Genomic DNA, 20,774 nt, shown 5'->3' on the forward strand with positions numbered 1-20,774 from the left:
GGAGCGAGGTTCCTCTTGATCCGTGCCGTGACTTAGAGCAGAGCGGGTGGCTGGAGCGCACGGACGCATCGCGGGCTCGATGTACCTCGGGAGGGGAATCATTATTTATGCTCCTCTCGGGTTCAGAGGCTCCCCGGCTTATTGAAGGCGCTGCAGCGAGCCTGCGGAAGAGGAGGGACTTGAGAAATCCCCTTGATCCAGATCTCGCTCCACGCTTAGTAACAGCAGCAATTTACCAGCAGCGCCTTTGTGCGGCACCGCGCCGTCTAATTATCCCGGCGTGTTACGAGTTCGGTGGTGGTCTGCGGCCTGTAAACACCCGCTGCAATTTTCTGGGGCTGGTTTTTACCTCCTTTTGCTTGCACGGATGCCGCCTTGTGCCGGCGGATTTGCTACCAGGGCTTTGCTGCCTTTTCCTGGAGGGCAATCTTTATGTCTTAGGGGTGGCGCTGGCAAAAGGAGGGAGGGGAGAATTAAAAATCCACATTTCTTGGACTCCTAAAGCTTTCGTTTGCTTTATTCCCCCAAGAAACTTGCAGCGTGAGGAACCTTGATGAGTCCTCCTACCAAAAATAATGAAAAAAAAAAAACAACTCACAATTGATAGCGTGGAGAAGGTCAACAAGCTCTTAATGATGCTGCTGCGAATTAGCAGTTGACCTTAACTGCTGTTTTCCCACTCAAAGCGCCGAGAATTGCATCGTGTGAATTATTTGGGAGATAACGCAGACGGATTGTCTCTTCTTTTGCAGGATTCGTTAATTGATGCTGGTTCCCTGGCTGAAGAATTGATGTGAAGGCTGCTCATGGCCGGCCCATGCCTGTGGTTGCTGAAGCCCTAGGATTCGCCGCCGCTGCTGTTGAATCACCTGAAGAGTCCTGATTTTCCCATGAACCATCTTTCACCTCGGGAAGGTAGAGGTAAGGATTCAGGTCTCTGTTTTTTTTCTTTTCCTCTGGCAAAAAGAAAAAAAAGTTCAAAGCTGTCGTGGAGGTGCCTTTCGCTGGAGCACCTCTTCATGTGGAATTAATTATTGAGGAGGCTGAAAGCAAAAGGCACCGTTTCGCTCCGTCCTTGGCTTCCTTTGGGTTATTTTCCGTACGTGGAGATGTGCAGTCGGTCTGCCTCGCCTTCGGAGCTACAAGAGTTGCTTTAAAAGCTCGTAAAGATGCAATTATTGCCTGAATCAACCGTTCTTTCTCAATATGTTTTGCAAAATTGAATAGCTAATTGCTGCGGTGGCAGAATGGTATGTAGAGGGTTTATGCTAAAGAATAACGCGTGGTTTTGGTAAGTCGTTGCACTCCAGGCTGGCTCGCAGCGTTCAAGGCTTCTGATCAGGTGAATCGAGTCCATAACTGGAGAGTTTTAAAAGTCGCCAAGTTGGGAAGTCAAAATGTTTTATGGCGAGGGCTGGTACAACGTCGAGAGCAAGAAGCGTGTGCTCAGCATCCTTGGAGCACTTTACTAGCTGATGCATGTAACGACTTGAACACTTCTGTGGTTTGCCCACAGCCGGCAATATCTTCAAGGAAAATAGTTGTAATGGAGCGGTAACTTGGAGAGACAGCAGAATATATTTAGAAATGAACGGAACGGTGAAAACAAGTAGCAAGAGGACGGCTTGGCTGCAGCAGCTGCGTGGCTGTGGGATTTCCAGCACGGCTGGGAGCAGGGAGGACCTGTACCCCTAATTCCATGAGAAAATTGGTTTTGAATCGCATGCCAGAAGGCAAAAAAAGGCCAAATGGCTGCGAGCTGTCGCGCTGCTCCCTCTGCGTTCGGAGCTGTAACCCTGGCGTGGTCCTGCGCTTCGGGTAAGCTCCTCCTGGGCGTGATGGCTTGGCTGGAAAACTCATTAGTGCTTCGGTGGCGCTGTGCCTTGCTGCTGGCCGTCACCACAGGTCATCCACACGACTCTGCAGCCTCAATTCCCCGGGGGGATTTCTTGCTGGGCATCTCCCTCAAGCCACGAGGCACCAGCAGAGCCCCGGCGCAGTGCCGGCCGCGGTGCGTGCAGTTAATGATTAAACTGTGCTGGCGGACTCCTCCGATAAACAAACAGGTGAATTCAGGCTTTTTCACCGCAAAAAAAAAATAATAAAAAGATCACCTTTCCCTCTGTACAGAACAGCCGCTTTTTGATTGGAAGTCGGGGAAGCATATCAGAAGCAAACAAAAACCCCGAGCTCCTGCTGCTCTTGAGATTTCTTCAGCTTTCTCTCCGGCGCCTCGACCAGATCCAGCTTTTGGCAGGGTGACTTCACAGCGTGCTTGGCTCTGCTTTTTTCGTGTTCTCCCCCTTGCAATCTCCCCCAAAGCGCTGAGCACAAAGAAAGTGCCCGACCGTGGCTTTGCTTGGGTTGAGACAGCTCCGGGAGCACCGGGCTGGCAGAGGCAGCCCTGCCAGGGGAAGGGTTAAATTCCTCCTCCCGAAATCGGATAGCTGCGGGCAGGAAGGGCTCTGGATGAGTTTGAAGTGAGGTGCTCTGGATTTCCCCTGATAGCAGGGCTGGCAAAGTAGCCCCTGCAGTTGGGTGTGGGGAGAAGCCGGGAGGGGGCCCTGCCCTTATCCCACCTGGCACCTCCCATCTGTTTGCTCTTCTTTCCCTCCCGGCTTATTCAATTTCATTCTTTCCCCTAGGAAATGGCCATTTTGGCCTTGTGCTGAATCGCTTTGCTCTGGTGGAGTTCCCTTCCCCTTTATCCCGGGCTGGGGCTTGGAGATGAAAAGCCATAAATACACCGCCTGCGCCCCGCCGCCTCCCCGCCCTAGCCCTAGGTCTTCGCCGTGTTGAAACTCCCTCTTTATTCCTTAATGATCGTATTCCTTCCACTTTAAATAGATTTCCTGCTGTTAACGAGGTTTGCAAGCGTGGCAACACTTTTCTAAAGCCCATCTCCTGCGAGGTATTTGCTGGAGGTGAGCTCTGGAGTCGCAGCCCCTCGCTGCAGCCGCGGCGCTTTCACCTTCGGTTGCTTTTGGAGGGGGACGTTGTTTCTGCCCCACTGATCCAAAGAACCTCACAGCCTTTAGGGAGGAAATACCCCAGGTTTGGCTCTCTTGAAGCCTGCTTTTATTAAGCAAAGAGCACAGACGACGCAAGCCCGCTGTAGCCAAGGCTCCCTTGGTTGTTGGCCGAAGCTCGGTGAGTTCGCAGGGTGCACGTGCCAGCAGTGCTGCTTCTCAGAGCTGGGGTTCGTGGGCCCTGCACGCCCACCTGCGGCCATGCTAACAGCAGGTAGACGATCTAGAATCTGTCTAGATTGCTAAACAACAATATTCAAGACTCTTCTTCGTTGTCCTTTTTGAAAAATTAGCACGGGCACATGGGTGTGCAGTCTCCCGGCACGTTTCTTTTTGTGCTCGTAGGGCAGACATTGCAGCCTAGCAAAGCAGTTCTCGTTTATATTAAAAGCATCCACACTGCTGAAGGTGCTCGGGGCTGAGCTGAGCCCCTCAGCTTTGTTTTTTTTTGTTTTTTTGACTCTGGTGCCAGCCGTGTTTGCTTGACGTTGAAGTTTTCCATTGTGCTGGGCGCTTGTTACGTGCTGAGGAGGTGTCAGCGCAGCGCCACGGACAAAAGCTTTGGGCTTACGTGGAGAAGAAAACAATCGATGGGGTTTGGGATGTCTGCTGGTGACTTGGGCTCCTTGCTAAGCAAAGGAAGGACGGTGCTGATGGGGGAGCTGCTTGTAGTTTTGCATCTGAGATCTTTTTGGGTTTCTTTTTTTTTTTAAAACCCTAAATGCCATCGGATGCTCTTGTTTTCACATGGAGATCCTGGAGTTCGGTCAGCCTGGCTGCTTGGCTCATGCAGGAAGTATTTGGGCCACCTGCCTCTCCTCCATTAGGGAGAAATTTTTGGTGTTAGCACCTTCAAAACATTAAAATGCCCAGGCGAGGATTTGCTCATCTGCCATTAAGCGTTGGTTGCCCAGGGGCATTGCTTATGTCCATTTCGACCGTATTTTTTCCAACTTCCAGAATTTGGCGCTTTTGATCTGTTTTTGAGAGCAGAGGATTTGCAGAGTTAAACCCTTTGTGAGAGTTTTTGTGCCTTTAGTTACGGGAGGGATTTTTTTTCCCCCATTTATCACCCAAATCATTTTGCAGTGCTGAGTCAGTAACGCAGGGCTGGGAAGATCTGTTTTCTGGGAAACTTTCAGAAAACAAACACAAACCCAAAAAGCCACCTCTTGGCTGGCAAAAAAAGTGAGAAGAGTTTCTGTGCCGGTTCTGCTTCCTCGAGGAGGTGTTTTTGGATGCCTCATGCACACGCCAGCGAGGTTTTGCTCGATGTGGGGCTCTGATCCTGCTGTGTGCAGGTTTGCACCTTAAAACCCTCACGTGCCCGTCTTCCAGATCGTAGGGAGCTGCTCTGCTCGCCTGGATCAAAATTTGAAGCATTTCCTGGACGTTTTGCCTGAATACTGGTTTCTGTGATTGTTATTTACGGGTGAGTCAAGCTCCTGAGCTGCAGACAGTGGCGTTGTCTACAGCTGTACTTTCCAAGAACCAGAAATGCTGGTGAATAATTTTCATTACGAGCGAGCTTCGGGAGCGCAGCGCCCATGAAATCCTGGTGATTAGGGATGCAAATGTGAATGTTGCTCCTCCTCTCTATGAATTCCTTTGTGGCGTGTTGTCCTCGCCCCGCCGGCCATGCCAACACCTCGGAGGACGTTGCAGGCAAGAGCGAGAGCACCGAGAGAAATCCAGCACCTGCAGAGCCCGATGCCCGCTCCCCTGGGATGGTTCTCACCTGGGGCTCTGGTTAGCTGCTGTGCAGGAACTCCCCCTTCGCTCTGGCAGGTGGAAAGGTGAGCGATGTTTTTCCTAAAATCTCCTTGTCCCCCCCAGGTTTTTCTACCTCTCACTCCTTTACCTTTACTTAACCTTTTGGGGTGCTGATTTAGGGGCTAGGAGAGCGGTGGTGACTGCGAAGAGGCCGAGGAGGCAGGAACAAATCCCAACCCCATCGATGCATTCCCCTTTTATTTCCATAAAGACCTCTCCTTGCAGATTTCTGGAGCCTCGTGAGGTTAATAAAGCCCTGGCTTGAATGTGCTTTCCCTTCCCAGCCCTGCTCCTTTCCCCGTGTCATCCCAGCCTTCCTTTATCCCGTGAAAGCCACACATTTGTTTAACGGAGCCGCCACAAATCCCCACTGCAGACGAACGTATACGAAAATATATTTGGAGGAGTTCAAATGAAATTCAAAATCAAAGGCAAATTTGCCCCCTTGCTTGTTGCAGTTGATAGCAAAACGTCACCTGGGAGGGAGCGCGCTCCTGGTAGGAGCGTGAAGGGTTTGCCGAACGGGGAGGAATCTGCGGGGAAATGCTCCGCTGTCAGAAGCCCCAGTGCGAAGAGTGGAAAGGCAAACTAATTAGCGAATTTTAATAACAAAGTAACGCCATATCAGATGGGTTGTACGTCTGTCGGCGTTAGGTTTGTACGGTGGAGCAGTTCCCGTGTTCCTCTGAATGTGGAAGAAACGGAGGGAAAATCTTCTATTGAGACACCGGAATGGAATTGGGAGGGGAAGGGGATGTGTTAAAGGCAGCCTGAAACGTATGGAACTGTACCAGGAAGCGGTCCGGAGACAGAAAGTGAGTAAAAGTCCCCTAAACCATATCACCAAGCTCTACATCTAAACGTCTTTTCAAGCCCTCCAGGGATGGTGACTCCACCACTTCCCTGGGCAGCCCATCCCCAAGCCTCACAACCCTTTCGGTAAAGAAATTCTTCCTAATATCCAAGCTAAACCTCCCCTGGTGGAAGTTTCTGCTCTTGACGGAGTGGAAAATATTTGCCAAAACGAAGCAGAGTGGTGCTGGTGGGGAGGGTTATTCCTGGTAGGGGGGTTGCGGGCCGGCTGCTGTGCCAGGTGGAGGTTTGCATGATTTTTGCAAAGCCTGCACGAGGCTCGTGGCTGTTGATACACAATTAAAATAGGAATTTGCTAAAATTCATAGGAAATGCCGTCCAGATCCATGCGTTACCATTGGCACAGCATAGAAAAAACCTTCTCTAGCAAGATAAAACACTTCTAGTGCTCACACAGGTGGTCAGCAGTTGAGTTTCATGAAATGAATGCGAGCAAAACCCCTTTTCCCTCGCAGATAGACCGGCACTGTGGGCAGGTGCTGCAGGGCGAGCAGCAGAGCCGCAGCATCGGGAACAAATCCCTGACCCCGTGGCGTTCTCCTCACCCTCCCGTGGTGCCAAATCCGGCTGGGGTTTCCGTGCACCTTTATTTAACCGCAGGGCACTGGTGCTTCCCTCTGCTTCCATCACCCCAGCAAGGAGTTTAGCAAAGCTGCTGAGTGTCTCCGGCTGCAGTCTCACCCGAACCTGAGGCTCCTCCAAACTTCTTGCATTTGTCTCCTCTTTAATCCCCCTCTCCTGCGTCTTTGGTTCACAAAAGCCAGTAATCAGAGACCCGAGCACATGTCGGGGCGATGATGTACAGATACAGCTGCAGCATTTTTGCTCCAATATAATGGTGTAAGGTCACCATCGAGCCCCCTTTGCTCGATATTTCTCCGGGCTCTATATTTGGATGGAAAATACAGCTGTGAGCAGCCTCCTGACCGACGGGGAGACGGCGAGGAAGCTTTTCCAGTTGCTGGGTTCTCCAGCCGATGAAATTCTTCGTTACAATTAGAGGCTGGTTGCTTGTTCTTCCCCCAGCAGTTAAACTCCAGACCTCTCCCACCCTCTCGTTATTACCGCGAGCGTTGATGGAGAGCTGTTCCATCAGCCCTCCCGCGCTGCTGTGCGCCGGGGCTGGGTTTGGGATGCTGCAGCGGTTTGTGCAAATGCTGGAGTAATAATGGATGAGTGACAGGGTAGGAGCAATCCAGCAACTATTCTGCATGTTGCAGATGAAGGACAGATCAATTTTCCAGCTGTTAGCAGCGACGGGAGCGTTTGCAGACAAGGAGATAAGTCACGAAAAAAATAGAAATCGCTCCGCGCGCCACTTACCATCCATTGTCAGCACCGTGGCTGCACACGGGGTGAAGAATTTCAGTAAGTACAGGAATTGTATTAAGATTTTTAATTAACTCATCAGCAGGCTGATACATATTTCCCGACAGCTCGCTGAGGGCTGTAGCTCGTGAGAGCAGCACCCACCTTGGCTGAAGGCTTGGTGAAAGCCCTTCGTCGCGGGTGCTTGCGGCGAGTTTTCCTTCCTGGGCTCCGAAGAGAAGAATGGAAGTGAAAAATGTGCACGCAGGCCTGATTCTTTGCTATTTTTAAGGGTAATTCAGTGAGGGAGACGACTGCCACGATGCAAGGCTGGGGAGTGAGAGGCTGGTTCAATTCTTGCTTTGCTCATCTTGGTGGGGCAGCGGTCCTCAAAATGAGGCTGGGTATTTCCCTTGGGAAAGTTTTATGTCATGAAATAGGGTGGCAATTCGTTGCCTTTCTTCTGAAGGGAGCCCCCCAAAGCAAACTTGTCAATATTAATAAAATGAGAGTGATTTCCACCGCGAGCACCCAGTGCTGCAGCCTCCCTGGGGCGAGCGCCCAGCCCCAGCCCTTAGCAAGCGCCGCGCTGCAGCTGAGGCTTCTCGGTGCCTTGGTGCTTTAACCGGGGGGAAAATAAAAGTCTTACTCCTCTAATAGCGTGATGGCATCAGGAGAAAGCAAACTGCATCCTTACACCAGGGCAAACTTCACACAGAAGTGCTGGGGCCGTCGGATTTGCCGGTGTTGGTTGTGCTGCTGTAGGCACCGTGCGCCCGGGTGGCTCGTGGTGGTGAAGTGTAGCCCCCTGCACGGTCACTCATCCTCATGAGCCAAGCATTTTTTTCAAATATTTACCAAATACCGGGTACTTTCTGTTTTTTTTTACAGTGAGCTTCATTTTCTCTTTGCAAAAAATTGCGCCAGGAGCTTGAGGACATTGTAGCAGAAACGTGCACTTACACAAAGCGTATGTTTGTTGCGTGCGCAACGTTACGTAAGCTGGCCTTCAATTTTTCCAGTTTGCACTGGAAAATGCTTTTCCTCCTGAATTCCAGGGGTGCTGAGCTGGATCTGCAGCCAGGTAGGCTTTTCCCCCTAGCTTTTTTTTTTCCCAGTTGAAGTTGTCTTTGAAAGATTGGGTTTTCTGCTTGTGTTTTTGCACTTCTGAGAACCGTTTAATTCATTAGTGATGATTCCTGACTGCTTGGACAAAGCCACGTCACTGGAGCTCTGTTCGAGTGACGAATTTTGGGGGAGAATTCAGCGGGAATGACACTGGGTTACTTATAGCTCGCAGCCCTTTGTCACCTTTGTGCAATCCTGTGCCTTTCAAAAGATGTCCTACTTTTCGGAAACGTTATGTGGAGCAGCCCAGCCTTTCCGCTGCATTTTCCCCGACACTCGCCTATTTTTGTGCCGTGGAACCGCTTGGTTTTAAGGGCTGCTGAGTAGTGTCAGTGGAGGGATTTGGTGTAATTTTCCTGTATAAAACGGGGTTTGTTGCTTTTCATTGGTCCTTCAAGGCCACCACGCACCGCAAGGCCACCAGTGCCACCCCAGGTGATCGAAGGGAAAGGGTTTTAGGGTGCAGCTCTTCCAGATACAGCAGGGTTTTGGGATGCTCTTTGAGATGGAGCTGGGTTTTGGGGTGCCTGGCTCACCACGAGGAGCTGGGGTCGTGTTTTCCATCCCTCACATGAAAGCAGATTGCAAACGCCGTGGCTTCACACGCCGCGTCCACCAGCTGGAAGCTGCTCTCTGTTTTAACACAGCGGATAATCGTGCCTCTCTTCTGCTATTAATATCTGCAGTGTAATAACATCGGTTTGGGCTTATTTCTGCAGCACTTGCCTCCTGGAACTCCCCGTGGCCTGTGTGCTTTAATGAGTTTGGCCTCACGTTCCCTCCACGGGGGAGCCGAACTCCCCCAGCCCCTCCTGGTTTCCCCCGTTCCTCCGTGCAGTGATGTCCTGGCTCTCCTGTGCCATACAAGAAACGTTCATTTTCCCTTTACCCAGGCACGCTTACACCCATTTCTGCAGTCTGAAATTACCCTTTTTCCACCATTTAAATACACTCCATCACCACTCTGGTTTTTAACACCCCCTTTATATCTAGGGCACGAGACTTTAGGTACCTGGCGCAGCATTTTCCTGCGCTTCCTCGAAGCAGGGCTATGGTTTGTGGTGCTGCCCCATCCCTTTTCTTCATTCTTAGGACTCCTAATTACAGTTCTCTCCTTTTTTTTTGTTGTTTAAATGCTTCTCATTCTGCTGTTTGTTCCACGAGTACCTATTGTTTTAGCCAAGCCTATGATTTAGCAGGAAGCCTGGGCGCGTGCCCGCGAAGCGTGCGCTCGCGGGGATGCTGGAGCGCAGGAGCTGATTCCCCTCCTCGTTACCCTTTTCTTCCTCACACACACACAGCAGGAGCCTGCAGGGGCGAAATGGGTGCAAAACGTTGTCATTTTAGCTTAGCTGCATCTCTCACCTGGTTCCTTTCGGGGGAGAGCAGCTCCACGGGGCGAGGACGCCGTGCGGAGAAGCCCGTGGCGTTTTTTCCTCTTGGCGTGCACACGAAACAAACCAGCTCGTGGCGCTTCTGTTTAATTCGGAGGCGACGCGTAGGAAAGGTGGGACGAAACGAAGCCCCGTCATATTTTCTCGGCGAGCAAATTACCATTTTTTTTGGAGCATCTCCCAGTGGGTCCTCCTAAACTTTTGAGTCTTGCAGGCTTCCCACTGCAGATGCCTTTGTTGCAGAGCTCGCGCCACGGGAGCTCTCTGCAGCCTGCTTCAAGGAGAAAAACCTAAAGGAGAATGTGAGGAGGAATTATATAACGAAGGAACCGATCGGTCTCGCTACGGTAAAGCACAAAAACAAAGAGGGAAATGGGGTGTTGGAGAACAGTAGTGCCAAAGGGCTGCCCCAGCACCCCCACGGTGCTGCTTTGCCCTCCGCAGGGAGCAGGATGCTGGTGCTGAGCCGTGGGAGCTTCTCGGAAATGGAAGGTGGTTTCGGGGCTTGGAGCTGGCTCTGGATGGAAAACAAACAAAAACCCAAAGACCTTTAAAATGCTTTTGTTCCTCAAACGCACCGCTTAGCAAATCAGAGTGGGGATGCGGTGTGCTGGGGGAATCGGGGAGGGGATAAACTGTCAGGAAAAAACCCTCGTATGTAGATAGAGCTTAAAAAAAAAAGGAAAAAGTGTCTTTTTACGTGTTCTGGCTAGAATAGCAGTAGGCAGTGATGTGTTTCCAAACTGCACGAGGGCCGAGGGGTGTCCTGTGGGGCCGAGGGGTGTCCTGTGGGGCCGAGGGGTGTCCTGTAGGGCTGAGGAGCAGTCCAGTCCTCCCAGTAGCACCCAGATCCGTGCTGCCTGTTCACCTATAACCTTGTAAAACACTCTGCCTGTAGCTGCACTTGGAAATTCTGCAGCTCAATAAGCTCGGACATGCCTGGAAAAATTAAAGCGATCGTAGCATTGAGCAATCACCTTTTTTTTTTAATTATTTTTTTTTCCATTCGCAAAGCACCTATCTGGGGAATCCCCATGAAGCGCCCACCTTTGGGATCCCCTGCACCATCAGAGGCTACGGGGCACAAAACTGGAGCGAAAAGGGGCGAGGGCAGCGTGCGCTTGCCCCAAGTAACCTCCAGCTGGGGCTGCTGCGGGGACGGCAGCCGAAAGGAGGAGCCGCTTCTGCGCACGTGCCGGGCTCGCTGATGTAATATTTGCTCGGCGTGCACGCACTTCAGTGCTCCTGTGGCGTGGTAAAATGCTGTCAGTGGTGGCAGGCTTTAATATAAACAAAATAACCCGAGCTGTGAGTGCCTTGCACTCGCGCTTCGCCAGGGCACTGCAAAATAGGACTGTGAATAGTTGGAAATGCTGTTTGTGCGCGGGGTAGGCTTGAGCCTGGAGCTCTCGGGGGGGCTGTGAATTTATTCCAAAGGTACAGAGCACCAGCAGCTTCCCCCGCAGCCTGCTTGGCATCGCTGAGCATCGGGCACGAGGTGCAGGAATTGCACGGGCAGCGACTCAGCGGGGCACGGAACCAGCCTGCTGCTCCCCGCCGCCGCCGCGCTTCGGCCACGAAGCTTCCAGCTCCAAGCACAGCACTTCGCTTCTCGCCGAGCTTACTTCTTGGTAACGAGAAGCACTAATTAATGCGACGTGGATCCGAGAAGTTTTTCCTTCCTGCTGCGATTCGGTTTTGTTTGCTGAGTATTTATGTGATGCTCGAGAGTGTGGTGGTTGTTCCTGTTCCTAACAGGCTGGCATTTCGCAGCAGAATATTGCTGTGTGCTATCGTACGGGCGGTCAGATGCTATCTAGAGATTAGATTGCAGTAATTTAGGGTCAGAAATTTGCTTTACCACAGATAGTACTTGATCTCGGGCACGGAGCCTAAACCCTCTTCCTGGTTTTCTTTCAAAGTCCGGATTCATTTCCCGTGTTGGAATGGCAGAGCTTTATTGGAATCCGTGTGAGATTTCAGTTGTATTGTACTCTGCCAGGCCAAAGTGTCCGTCTGCAACATGCCCCGCTCTCCTCCCTGCTCGGTGTTCATTTCCATTTCCACTCCCATGCCCCTGCTCCAGTTGCTCAGGGGTTTCAACCCCAGGGAGCATCTGAAGCTGGCCTCTCGTTTCGTGGTGCGTGGCAGCTGGCTTGGAGCTTCTCAGCATCGCTCTGGAACAGCCCGACGACTCATTTCAGGAAGTGGATGTATTTTTATCACCTTTTTTTTATTACCTGTTGCAGGCTGGAGGAAGCTGAGTCCTCTGTGCCGGGCTCAGCACCCTCCTGGGTTGTCACAAGGCAATTGCTTAAAGGCAGGAGATGAGCAGAGGTGGCATCCGTCTGTCAGAAGCTGCCTGTGAAAATTAAATACTTAGCTCTTTTTTTTAATTTAATGGTCTCCAAACCATTTCCTTAACCCCTCTGTCTTCAGCTCCCTCAAAGTGGCACCATCGTAACCTCCTCGCCTCCTGCTTTGGGGCAAATGGCTCCTAAAATAAAATGATCTGGAGGTGGCAGAAGGGTTTGTCTCCCGGTTCCCTTCCAAGGAACAACTGCTGTAGGGCCAGGCTGGGCTGGTATGAGGATTTTTCTGCTCAGGGGTGTCACCAGCACTCCCAGGTAATCTGCCATTAACCAGAAGAATACATCCTGCTTTTAAAGCACAGGTTGGTAATTAAGAAGGACTCATTTAGGTTCTTCTTGGCAGCTTCCAGCAAGCCAGGCTCTGTTTGAAATTATTTTAGGTACTCTGTGAAAGCAATACCTACTGGATAGACGTGGCCCCATGCACAGCCCCAAAACCATTTACCAAGCTCCCTTTTTAATAGCAAAACCCTAAAAGCCAGACAAACCCCAAGTCCCTTCCAGGCTGAATTGCTAAATTTTGCCACAGTGGGGCAATTTTCTGGGGAAAAAATGTGCTCTTTTGGAGCGTAGGAGAAGCCTCGTATCGCCCTGAAGAGCTTGGTTTATGGCCCTAAAGGGAAAGTTCCCAAATCCTGCCACGTCACTTGGACCCGAATGTGTTTCTACCCAAAGATCTTCGGCAATTTCTGTTCACAAATGCGGCAGCCGGTGCCCCTCCAGGGGCCACCTTTAGGCCAACCGTGAGGAAGTTTTCAGCTGAAGCAGATACTTTTTTATTTATTTAATGCCTGCTTTTGCAAAACACAGTTTGTTTTACATCGTTAACCAGAAATAGGGTGTTTTTGCAGCTCTCTCCCAGCCATGGTCTCTTGTCGCAGCGTGCGGCACGTGGGCTTGTGGGGAAGCGCGGCCTGGGCAGGCGGCGAGGACTCGCATATTTTTATCACACCAGAGCCCGCCGACTATTTTTGATCACCTCACTGGGTGTGTTTTTTCACGAGGTAGCATGGCCAGCCCTATATGTGTGTTGGGAAGACGGCCCCATATGTGTTCCTGCAGCACCTGGCCCTCCACCAGCAAGCCGGTGCCGTCCTTTGAGGAACTGAACTGCCGGCGTTTCGCAAGGCCGTGTCCCTGCCAAAAATTTCGTCCTGTAGCCCATCCCTCTCAAACTGAAGGAAGGGAGCCTCTTAATACCCACTAGCTAATTACTGAGGCATTAAAGGTGTCGTGGTGGCTTAGCTCATGGCCTCACGGCACGGAGCTCCGACAAGGCCGAATCCGGCCCTGTCAGCGCGATCACCTCGGCCTGGTTGTGCCCAAGAGTGCTTAAAGATGGAGTTGTGACAGAGTGCTCAAAAAAGGCTATAACTGAGTCCTTAAAGACAGAATCACACAGGAGAGGGCTCAAAAAATGGTAATTAAGTGGTGTAGTGCCAGGCCCTGAACCCTGGATGGTTGGGGCACCTTGTGTTGCCACCCCGAGCAGGGCGCCCAGCACCATGCCCAGGTGGCTATCGAAGAAACACCACAATGAGCTCCAGATATAATGATTTTTAATGGTTTCCCATTATTTCTGGACAATTAATAATGACGACGGCCCTAACCTTAAGCAGGCAGGCAAGACCAACTCAGGCTGCTCGCTGCAGGCGTTGCCTGGGCCATGGTGTGGGAGGATGGTGCTCGCTGTCAAATTAAATTGAAATCCCATTTTGACTGAGCGATGGAAAAATGGCTATTCCTGAAACTCCTGACAGGTAGGGATTTTTATATATTTTTTTAAAATTCTTTTTACAGACTGCATTACGATGGCAGCCGCTCCGATCGGGCGCGCTCCCGGTTTTAAATGCTTTAACACTTTTCTGGCACCGTCGAAATCGCCGAGGCACTGAGGTAGCATCGCACCCTGATGGATGTCTGAGAAGTTCGATCAGCTCCTCATCCTTCCCCTGTACCTGCCACAGCTCAGTGCCTTGCCACCGCGTTTAGTCAATGAGTTCATCGCCGCGCAGATAAGCCCGCATTATTTTCTAGTGCCAATTATTAGATCAGCAGATGCTCGGGGGAGTACTTATTAGAGAATGTCATGTTAGCAGTCCCAAGGTGTAATTATGCTCGCAGATTTCTCTTGCTTGAGCCGTGTTGACAACATGCTTAGATTAAGGAGAAGGGGGAGGAGGGAGGATGAGGTGTTTTGTGCAGCTGCTCTGCTCGGCAGCGATGGAAGAAGGAAGTTCACCTCCCCGCCTGCTCTTTGCACGGAGCTGAGCACGCTGTGCTCCACGGAGCTCGTTTTGTGCAGCCTGCTCCCTCGTAGCATTGCTCAAGGGGTTTCGCTTTTGCTGTGCTACCAGGACTTAATTTGGTGGATCTGTTGGTGGGCAGTGCAGAAATGGCTGCGTGAATACGATCGGGTAGGCTTTATCAGGCAATCTCAATTAATAGTTAATCGGAGAAGTTGGCTTTGGAAAAATAAACATAGCCCAGGTTGTATTGTTGGGGTTTCAAGGTATGCTATGCAATTAAAAAAAAAAAAAAAAAACCACAGATAAGAACAGGGATCTTGCAAAGGCCACGTTTGGAGCAAAACCAGGATTTTAGCAAAGGGCTTTGTAGTGTTTGAAACACCGAGCACCTCTAAGCATGGACTAATAAAGTGAAGTGCTGAATTTCCGTATGAGCAGGAACAACTGCTCAAAATGTATTTTAAAGTATTTTGACAGATGCGAAGGTAATCAGCGTGAAAGTTAATAATTATCTCACGTCTATAATTTTTAATTCTTTATGTAGCAGGACCCCTGGTAGCTCCGTGATAAGAAGCTTTTCTGTTCCTCTTGGACTTAAATTGAATCTCAGTAAAACACAATTATAGTTTTGTGGGTTTTTTAACCACTGTGTACAAATGGATGGAAACCCTTGTTCTGTTGTCTCTGAAAGCCTCCACACGATCTTGTAACTCACTTGCAGGGTACTCAGATGCTTCCTAAAGCTTGGAAATAGCATTTGCTAATTGGGCCGAGAGCCAGTTGAAGTTAAAATTAGCTGTCGTCTCTACCACTTATTGCTCTTCCCACAAAAGGTGCATGAGCAAACTGGAATTTAGCATCTGCTTTCTGTAGGATTTTTGGTGAGACATCAAACTTTCAGAAAGGGAGGGATGCGGCCTCAGTTAAGGCACTGGCCCAAGCCTAAACCTTTAGCCAGCAAGAATTGCTGTCATCTATCAGCTTGCATGCGGACTCTGAATCTCACCGAGTTTAGGTGTGCTCCAAAAGGAAGCCTTGCATCTCGGTGTCAGGTGAGCTGATGAACTTTGAAATAAATAAGTAAATAAATAAATAAAGCCATCAATTGTGCTTCACAGCTCATAAGAAGACTTTACACTTCGCAGCATCAGCCCCTCTGGGCTCATCTCCCTGCAGCAAACACCTGATGCACTTGGAAGGGTGTGGAGGCAGATACACTGTTAAATTATAACAATACCGGTGATAATAAAAATAAATTAAGCCCAGAAGTACCTATTAGGATGGAAGGATTTCTTGCTAACATCAGGACCTCTGGACCAAAGGTCCAGAAATGGTCCTAGATGGGAGGGGAGTGTTGAAATGTAAGAGCAGAGACAGGGAAGCCATCAGCCAGATTTGGAAATTGAGAGGAATTAAAAAAGGGAAATAAAACAAAACAAAACGCAATTTTGCAGAATTTATTCGATGAACCTGATTCGAGTCATGTGAGACCTCTCTGCGCTCACAAAAATAAAGTAATTCGGCCTGAGAAGGCTTTAAAAAGGCGAAGGAAACCCTGGTGAAAAAGATGAGAAAGTGGGGGGAGAACAAAGTAAAATTGAAAGTAAAATAAAGGAAATGCGCTGAAATCAAGCAGAGCTCGCAGAGTCTAACTTTAGCATGGAAATGGGTCAGGTAAGAAAAAAAAACCTGCAACCACTCGCTGCGAGCACTCGGCCACTGGGTTTTGTCGGCTGGATTTCCCCCGGCTCTCCCCTATTTCCCCCCCTCTTTTTCCCCATGTTTTCCCCTGTTTTTTGCCCTTTTTTTCCCATGTTTTCCCCCGTTTTTCCCCCTTGCCCTCGGTGCTCCCCCCCAGTTTCCCATTTATCTCCCGGACTCGGAGGGGCGATAACGCGGTCGGCGTTGACCCCGCGGTGCTGCTGCAAGTTACCTCTCGCTTGGAGAGATCGATCACGGCGTAAAACGTGCAGTTTGTTACATAACCGTCGGCTGTAATTTTAGGTTTTGCCTGAAAAATCTATTTCATTAGGACACGAGCTGCGGATATTTCAGGATGTACCGAACAGGAACGTGATCGATTCGCAGGCTCGCCGCTCGCTGCGGCGGCGCTGAGCTATTACAGGACCCGAAACTGCGCTCACTCCAGCAGCCAGGTCCCAGGTTTGGCACAGCCCGACCCCTTCAAACACTTCCCAGCCCCAAAAGCGAGATTCCCCCGTTAGGGTGGGTTCTGCCACCAGCCTCAGCAGCATGTGGCCAGCATCAGTTTGGTTTGGCAGCAGAAGCTCGCTTACGCAGCGCAGCCCTCGGGGCGATGCAGTTATTGTGCTGGGTTTGGATCCTGCAAGTTCTCCGGGCTATTTTTGGGGTCACCATCATCTGGTTTGGGGAAGGGTGAGGATCTCTGAGCAGACACAGGTTCGTTAGTGGCATAACGAAGTGGTGGAGTGCCCAACCGGTGGGCTCAGCGAGCTGTCCTCTGCTCGCACGGAGCCACCACGCTTTTCTTCCACGCCTTCGAGTTCCCAGAAAGCTGAGTTTACATTTTTTCTGATTTATTTGATTATTTTATTTTATTTTTTGCTTACACAGTGCGTTTTCTGACAACTTCCTCGTGCTGGAGAAAATTCAGGCTTGCAGCTGGGAGAGCCGGGGCTGTCACGCACACGCCGCCTGCTCCCTTTCCACCCGAGTGCCGCGACCCCAAAGGGAATTCCTCGCCTCGGAGGTGGAAGGGGACAAAACCAAACCTCTGCTCTGAATTGGCTGAAGCTCGTTTGTGCTGTCTCTGGACTAATTGCTGCAGAAATAAATGAGCTGGAGGGCATTTTGTGTTAAAATCCCTCCATTCCTAGGTGGAGAGAAATGCCCCCTGCGATGTCCTCCTCCGACAGCAGCGAGGCAGGAGCCTGGGCTGGGGTGCAGAGGTTGGCCAGCACCAGTCCTTGGGTCTTCTGGAGCTGATGCTACCCTTGGGTTGTGTTTTTGGAGTTTAAAGGGTCCTGCGTGGGTTCAGCACCGTGAACCCCGTTCCTGCTGCCCACGGGGAGCATGGTCGGCGCTGCGAGGGGCTGCACGGCCCCTGGCTGTTGAGCTGGAGCTGCAAAAACCCCTGGGTTGCATGATTAATGAGCAGTATCGTTTTAAAATCACGGCAGGATGTGCTGCACAGGAAAAGCATCGCTGCTGTGGTCACGGCTGGGACGGATTCACCAGCAAGTGAGCTCCAGCCCGGCTTCAGCGCGCTCGTGAGCAGAGGCTGGGGCTGCTCGCTTGAAACAGCTCCGGAGCTGCAGAGGTAACTCGGAAATGATCCAAATGCCACAAAATTTGCATACAGGCTTACAGGCTCTTACATAAGCGAAGGAAATAAGTATGCACAGGTATGTTTGCTTGAACTTGCACCTTCCTTCTTCGAAGAAGCGTCGCTGCGTGTTTAATTCCCTGCTGATGAAGGCTGGTGCTGAGGGATGAAGCCTCTCGTTGTCCTCCCGCCCCCACGGGGGTTCTGCAGGCACGGCAGGCTCCTTCTGCTCCTCTTTTCCTGCACCACGCTCATCTCTTTTTTTCCCTGTTCCTCCTCCTTGCCGGAATACTCGCCCTCTGTCCTCACATTTTGGGGCTTTCCATCAAAGCGAATGCATTAACGAAGGAATTGCAGCTGTCGTGTGGTTTGCATTTCTAAGACTGATCACCAAATGGCTGCTCTGTGCCTGCTCCTTCTCACCATCCCTTACTCTTTCTCCCACCTTTTCCCACCAAATCAGTCTCTGCCCCTCCGAGTAGCTCTGCCTTTTGGGACGTGACTCCCCAGGGATGCTTTAGAGAGCCCAGGTGAGGAGCTGTGGTGGAGACACCCGCGCTGAGCCCACGGGGAGCTTGCAGGGAGCATCACTGCCTTCTCCTTGGGATCAGCACCACGCTGCAGCCCCGTGCCTCTGAACCTCTGGGGCCAGGAGAGTGAGATGTGCTCAGAGGGAAACGGTGATTAGAGTACCTGCTAATCACAGCTACCTCTAACTGCCAGGTAGACTTTGCAGTGGAGTTTCGAATTACGTGATTGACTCTGATTTCTCTTTTTTTTTGGAAGAAGAAATAGGAAATTTCTGCTACCGGTGTATTTGCACCTCGATTCCCAAGTATGGAAACTGTCCCAGGCATCTGATGTGTAGCTGGGCTGCTGTGAGTTAGAAAAGAGCATGCTTCAAGGCAGAGAAAGAAGTTCCCTTGCTTGCAAACTCAGATATTTATTTGGAAGTGCTTTGCAGGAGGTAAGGTGAAGTTTAATTAAGCTTTAAGTTGTGAGCTCAGGTCTGACTGCCAGGGATCTCCGCACCCTGGAGTTACGTGGGCTTTGCTGGGGCATCCCAAGAAACCAAGAATACCAAGAAATCTCCAGTTCTTGGAGAAAATCTCCACTTCTTGGAGAAAATCTCCATTTCTTGGTATCCTTCATCAGCTTTTCAGTCTTCCCTCCTTTCACAGGGGGTAGAGTTGAGTCTTTGCCCTCCGCAGATGCAGTCCGGGGGTGTTTCACCTTCCCCAGCACGGTGACACCTGACACACAAATTTAACAGCCTGCTAATTACGTGCTCGAAGCCAGCCTGGCTGCTTATTCAGGTCTCCACCTCCAGCTGCGGAAAAGCATCCTGTAACTAATTACCCTCCTGGATCCAGCCCTCCCCGAGCCCTGCTGGTGCCCAAGTGACAACCAGCGAGCCACCCCGCTGCGGGGACAGCGTGGGGCTGGCGTGGGGCTGGCAGGCTCGGGAACGGGTCCTGGTGCTGGTCCTGATCCTGGTGCTGGTGCCAGCATGGAGCAAAACAGGCTCAGCACTGGTGTGCAGCACCCCATGGCAGCACCGCTGCTTTTCCTGTGGATTCTCAAAAATAGAAGCTCCCTATTGGGCTTTTACAGCCCCTGATATGTAGATTTTTTTTCAAAAAGAGGCACTGTTTAGGGAAAAATAATGTTTGAAGTAGTGACCACCACGATGCCATCCAGGGCGGTGAGCCTGGGTGATCCTGCGCCTGCTCCGTGACACCTCATCACCCCAAAGGTTTCCCCCTATTCCCCATATTCCCCAAAACACAGGAAAAGCAGTAACATTCCTCACCAGTGCCCATGTTAGCATGGATGGTGGTGGTGAAATAATGATGCAGGGGGCAATTATCACCAGGGTTTGTTGGTGCTGCTCAGCAAGCAGCGGTGTTTGCAGAGAAATTCTTCTGCTCCTGGCCCTGCTGAGCTGCGAGGAGCTGCTTTGGGTGTTAATTTTTGTGGGTACGGGCTTGAATCGGGGATGAAGGTGATTGGAAGTGATAGGAAGTGGGATGGAGGGTGCCCTGCTTTGGAGTTTGGACACAATACTTGCTTTTCTGGCTATTTGATGGAAATGCATCTTGTGCCAGCTCACGTGTGAATCCTCGAGTCCCTGCGTTTTTGTGCACATCCCTGTAATTTGGCTCGTGTTGGGGACAGCCCCACGGCTCGGAGCATCGACCTGGACCTGTCTGCAGGATCAAGCCTAGGCTAAAAAAAAAAAAAAAACAAACTTACTAACATGTCAAAAAAAAGGAAGTATTGTAAAGTGGCTGGAAGCAAACCCCGGCTGAGCTAATTTGAAGCATTTATGAGCTTACTCTAATTTCTCCGGTATAATTTCTCCCTCTGTTTTGGGCACGAGAGGAATCGTGTTGAGGCGGAAGCCGAAGACGTGCTGTTTGGGAGTGCCACCGAAATTGATCCGCACGCATAATATTCGGGTAGGATGTGAAGATTTCGCGGCACAGCGGCTCCTCGGGAGCCATTAACAAATTTGGGAGAAAAGACTTTTATTTTTTTTGTTAACGGAACACTAAGCACCTGGAAATCGAAAAGCCCTTAAAAACGTGCTTAGATTTGAGCGTGGCTTTACGTAGCAGCTCGCTTTTGCTTTCAGTTTCTGAGGCTCCCAAGAACCACGATATTTTTGGGCTTTAACATTAAAGCAAGAGCTGGAAAACGATTCCGGCAGCCTGCGCAGAAGCCGGCGAACAAGAGGAGCGTTTCTCGCCTTTGCCGTGCTCCAGTTGCTCCCAAAAGCAACGATTTCTCTGCAGACTTTGAAACGCCTGCCTTTTAACTCGCAGCCTGCAAAATCAAGCTATTTGGGGAAATCTTTTGTGAAAAAGCAGAAAGCAAATTCTAGAATCTCCGTGCGCCCGGGAGGACTTGTGTTCGGGGAGCCTCAAGCAGAAGAGCAGTGGGAATTTGTTCTCTCCTTGGAAGCGCTGGGCTTTACCCAGATGGGTTCGGGGGGAGATTTTGTGTTGGTTTTGGCCCTGCTGCCTTCACGCCCGTGCTGGATTTCGGTGATAAAAATTGCTCCCCATTATCCCCGCTAATGACCCGTCCTTTTAGGGCTGAAATCATGGCCCCAGCCTCTCGTCCCGAGCTCTGGAGAAGCCCCGGAGCCGGGGATGGCCACGGGGGCACCTCGCCTACGCCCCATCTTCTCGGCACGCTCGGGCCCGGAGGGATCTTGCTCAGCCCGGGGAAAATGTGGCAGGACTTGCTCTACGAGTGCATGCGGTGAGCGGGGGGAATATCGGGTTCTGGGGAGTTTAACTTGCAGGCAAAAAATATGGATAATAAATATAGGG

General features: G+C 50.8%; 1 protein-coding gene across 6 annotated transcripts in view; it reads left to right on the plus strand.

The window, feature by feature from the left end:
* The window catches only part of NCOA1 (nuclear receptor coactivator 1), a 143,350-nt gene that overhangs the window by 42,954 nt on the left and 79,622 nt on the right, over positions 1-20,774 (plus strand). For 5 of the 6 annotated variants that reach the window (XM_038177351.2, XM_038177354.2, XM_038177355.2 and 2 more), the window contains exon 2: positions 753-921. The gene's annotated coding sequence lies outside the window, so the exon portion shown is untranslated. Of the gene's footprint in view, positions 1-752; positions 922-4,682; positions 4,826-20,774 lie in introns of those variants that run through there. The other variant, XM_072036594.1, reaches the window with a different exon arrangement.

This window comes from Anas platyrhynchos, chromosome 3, assembly GCF_047663525.1.
Source record: "Anas platyrhynchos isolate ZD024472 breed Pekin duck chromosome 3, IASCAAS_PekinDuck_T2T, whole genome shotgun sequence".
Classification (NCBI taxonomy): domain Eukaryota; kingdom Metazoa; phylum Chordata; class Aves; order Anseriformes; family Anatidae; genus Anas; species Anas platyrhynchos.